The following is a 5,064-nucleotide window of genomic DNA, read 5'->3' as shown; positions in this document are numbered from 1 at the left end:
CCCTTCCCCTCCTCCTCCCCCCGCCTCCGCCCCTCCGGCCGCCAGTGCACAAGGTAAACACGTGAGCTTGGTGGGGACTTTGTGCCCGAAGACGTTTTCTCAGACTATGTATTCCACAATGCAGTGCGGCGAGAGTCCCGCGCCCTTTCGGAGCGGTTGAAGCTCCAGGGCTTTAGCCGCGCAGGGGACGCTGCGTGGCCTTCTGGGAATTGCAGTGTCAAGAAAGGAAGATTGACGCCTGCGCGGTGATGGTCGTCGCGCCCCGCGGATTCCCAAGGGGCCCGTACTAGAGCCTCGAGTGTGCGGCGCGCCCAGGCCTGGTTGCTGTTCCTGAGCACTGGAAGCCTGCCTAAGGGTCAAGGCTGCCTGCCGCGTGGCGAGCCGGGCCAGGCTGGAGTGAGAGTAACTACGCGGCGCAGTCCCAGACGAAGACACAGACTGAGAGATGAGGAATCCCTGCCGCGGCCTGCCAGAGGATGACTGGGGCCTCCGCGAAGGGCAGCCACTTGTGAAGTCAAGGATGGGCCCTACTAAAACACATTAAGGGGGACTGGGCAAAGGACAGGGAAGGGGAGCCAGTAGAAATGTCTGGCGTGGGGACGCTGCTCTCGCCTCAGCCTCAGGCTTGGACCTTGGCCTTGGTTGGGCATAGGCCTTGCCGCATTCCCGGGATGTGGGATGCTGGTAAAGCGCCGCTCTTCGGTTCGGGTCATGATCTCAGGTTTGTGAGTTCAAGGCCCGAAAGAGGCTTTCTGCTGTCAGCAGAGTTGGCTTCAGAACACCTCCCCCCCCCCCCCATCATGCTTTCTCTCTCAAAAATACACCTTAATGGGGCGCCTGGGTGGCGCAGTCGGTTAAGCGTCCGACTTCAGCCAGGTCACGATCTCGCGGTCCGTGAGTTCGAGCCCCGCGTTGGGCTCTGGGCTGATGGCTCAGAGCCTGGAGCCTGCTTCCGATTCTGTGTCTCCCTCTCTCTCTGCCCCTCCCCCGTTCATGCTCTGTCTCTCTCTGTCCCAAAAATAAATAAACGTTGAAAAAAAAAATACACCTTAAAAAAACAAAAATGGGGGAGGTGGAATGCTGGTGGACAAAGAAAAAAAGGTAACAAATTTCGGCCCTTTCCTGAGACCTTTAAAGCCATATAAACTTAACAGGTCTCCACCTATCAACTGGGAGAATTCAAGATTTATAAATAGGGACCAGAAGAGGTGGAGTAAACCAGCCTTTCTCTTCCCCCAAAATCTCACCTATTACATTCCCTTGGTTACACAAAACATTTAAGAAAAACGTGGGAGGAGCTAGCTAAGATTTAAAAGCAGGAGTACAGGGACTCCTATCCCAACCCTCTTAGCATCCTAAAGGCAAAGTAAGGCTGCTCTGTGGCTTAGGACTAACTTTGTGAGAACGCAAAATTGGGTGCAGCCAACTACGGTTCCCCAAGTAAATTACATCTGAAATGCTTGTCGGATGGACAGCTCTCAGCTTTAAACACTTCTGTAATCAACAAATGTCTCTCCACTCCTGTTGCCTCAGTTAGGCTATGTTTGACTTTACTGCAAAATCTTTTATATTAGTTGTATTCATTTTTGGAGTAAGATATTCGCATGGCTCAAAATTCAAAGGATACATAGGGTGTAAAGTGAAGGCCTCCACCTGTCTCTACATCCACACAAGCAGTTCCTTGTTACAGATTCAAAATATTTTATATATTCATGCACATATGCAAATGCATATATATCTTTCCCCTTTTAATTCAAACAGCAATTACACACTGTCCTGTATCTGGCTTCTCTTAACTCAGTATACTTTGGAGATTGTTTCATTTCTGTACATAAAACCTTCCTCATTCTTTATCATGACTGCTTAGTAATGATATGAATGTAGTATATCATTGACCTTGAACACAGGGGTTAGGGGTGCCAACACCAGTGTAGTGGTGGAAAAATCTACATGTTAACTTTTTCTCCCCCCAAAACTTAACTACTAAATAGCCTACTGTTGACTGGAAGTCCATACACCGTCAATTAACGTGTATTTTGTATGTTAATATGTATTATATACCGTATTACAGTAAAGTAAGCTACAAAAAGGAAAATGTTAAGAAAATCATAAGAAAATAATTTTATAGTTCTGTACTGTAATGAAGAAAACCCACATATAAGTGGACCCACACAGTTCAAAACGGTGTTGTTCAAAGGTCAACTTGCTAATATTATTGGATATTTAGGTGGTTTCTAGTCAATGCTGCTATAAATAACCTTGTTACTTCAAACATGAGCAACTATATGGGTAGGTAGCATAAATTCCTAAAGGCAGAGTTGCTGGACCAAAAGTTTAGGTGCAACTGTAATTTTGATTGACAGGCCATCTTTCAACTGATCTGTTCCTCTGCCTCTAATCTCTTATCAGTTACCTTTCTAAAGTATAGAGTTGACCCTGTGGATCTTCTGCTTAATTTTAATGATTAAGATGCTCAATAAATAAAAAACCCACGAGTTAATAATCCTTTAAAAAAGGGAGAGGGAGGGAGAGGGAGAGAAAGCCAACTAACCAAAAACTACTCATTGTATGCCACTGGAAATAGTGATCAATTTTTTGAAACAAGCAAATAAAAGGAAAGAAACATTTGTCTTTCCAAGAAGAACTATAATTCAGGATAACTACTGAGAAGGAATTCTTTTTAGATTACCAGCTAGGAAATATAGAAAGAAGGATAGAATTAGGGGGGAAAGTCATTTTGCAGCCCCTAATGAAATAATTCAGGCAATAACCACCAGTAGATAAAACCACTAAGTGAAAACTTGAGAGACTTTAATATTTAAAACTTTAAAACTGGGGGGTCTCAGTTAAGCGTCCAACTTTGGCTCAGGTCAGGATCTCATGGTTCATGAGTTCAAGCCCCACATCAGACTCTCTTGTTGTCAGTGCAGAGACCGCTTGGGATCCTCTGTTCCCCTCTGTCCCCCCTCCGCCCACCCCCACTCTCTCACAAAATAAACTTAAAGGAAAAAAAAAAAAGACTAAAACTGGACCTACTCATCACTGAACATGGAACAGCTATTTGCCTCCTGATGTGAGGCAGTATGAAACACAGAACCACTTAAGTATTCTTGCCCAAAAGTTGAATGGAAATTGAGGGGTTAGAGGAATGAATTAAATGACACCACATGGAAACCAATAGTCAAATCCAGAGTAGGGAATATTTTATAAGATGATCTGATATCTGAACAAGTCAATGTCCTAAGAAGGGAGGTTGAAGAGACTGCTTTTGATTACAAGAAATTGAAGACATAATAACCAAATGTAATGTGTAGATTTGTTTGGATCCTGATTCAAACAAACCAACTGTAAAAAATCCAGTTTTTGAGACAATCAAGGAAATCTGATTATAGACTGGACAATACTAAATAATTCAGTAAGTGTAACAATACCATGGTAAACTTCCATATTTTTTTTAGAGACACACACTGAGGTTTGTAGGAGTGAATCCCAGATACAATATCTGGGATTTACTGTAAAGGAACTTCAGCAAGGATAAAAAAGGAAAAAGAAAGCAAATGTGGCAAATCTTGGTAACTGTATCTGGGACGGGGATTCTTAGTATGGTTTACTCTATTGCGGAGCTATTTGAAATTTCTCAATAAAACACATGTACACACAAAATGGGTGACTCTCCATTTTTTTAGGCTAACCACAATGGTTAGGCTCACAATCTGGCCCTAACCCAACCTCCTTTGCAGCTTTATCATTCACTCTCCACATAAACCTCAGGTCTAGCCTCACCACACCACCTGACACATTGGAATTAGCCACGCATTTAAAATTTTTTTTTTTTAGTATTTATTTCTTGGGAGACAGAGAGACAGAGTGCAAGCAGGGGAGGGGCAGAGAGAGGGGAGACACAGAATCTGAAGCAGACTCCAGGCTCCGAGCTGTCAGCACAGAACCTGACGCGGGGCTCAAACTCACAAGCCAGGAGATCATGACCTGAGCGCAAGTCAGAAGCCCAACCCACTGAGCCACCCTGGCACGCATTTTAAAGCCTATTCTGTTTTTGTGTTCAAGCTATTCCCTTTGCTGATATGCCTTCCCATTGTTTCTCAACTGGGAAACTCCCTACCCTCACAGGTCAGATGCTCCCTGTGAAGTCTTCAACCTTATTAGGTCTCTGGGTGTCATCCATGGTTGCCTCCTAGAAACTCTGTTCATGCAACTAGTAGAATTTCTGTCATACTGCAGATATTGTCTGTCTGCCTCCACCATGATGAGTGCCCCTCAGTGGCAGACAGCATAAAAGTTAGGGGCAGTCTCTCCATCCAGAATGCCTGAAATCACAAGCTGCTTTTGTGTTACCCTGGACAGTAACTTAGCCTCTCTGTGCCTTAGCTATATTACCTAGGCAGGTAACCTCTCTGTGTCTCAGTTTTCTCACCTGTAAAATTTCTCTTCATAGAGCTATCTTAACCTTCCTAAATGGATCATAAAGGATTAGAGCAGTTTCTGACACAGAACAAGTACTCAATGCTGAGAATACGAAATACTTAATATGTAATTATTTAAAATATACTAAAATACTAAAGATAACTCTCTAATCTGTCTCTATATTCCTCCTTATATCTAGTTCAGTGTCTGGCATGTACATGCTTGATAAATGGTTGATGACTTGGATCGGTTTTGGTGTCCATACTGACCTTCACTTTGGCCCCAAACTACTGACCTGGAACTAGTTACTGAAGAGGTTCATAAAGGTCTGAGATTGGCACAGGTCGTAAGAGGGGTTACAGCGGCGCCTGCGTGGTTCAGTTGGTTAAGTGTCCAACTCTTGATTTTGGCTCAAATCATGATCTCAAGGTTCAAGGGATTGAGCCCTGCGTCAGGCTCTGCACTGACAGCATGGAGCCTGCCTGGGATTCTGTCCCCTTCTCTCTCTGCCCCTCCCCCACTCACACACATGCTCTTTCTCTCTCAAAATAAATAAATAAAAGAAAATAAAAGAGGGGTTGAAGAGCCTGGACTTCTAACCTAAGTGATGACGATACTAAAATAGATACAAACGCAGCAAAG

The sequence above is a fragment of the Lynx canadensis genome, chromosome A3 (genome assembly GCF_007474595.2).
Source record: "Lynx canadensis isolate LIC74 chromosome A3, mLynCan4.pri.v2, whole genome shotgun sequence".
In the NCBI taxonomy this organism is placed as follows: domain Eukaryota; kingdom Metazoa; phylum Chordata; class Mammalia; order Carnivora; family Felidae; genus Lynx; species Lynx canadensis.
This window is presented reverse-complemented; position numbering follows the sequence as displayed.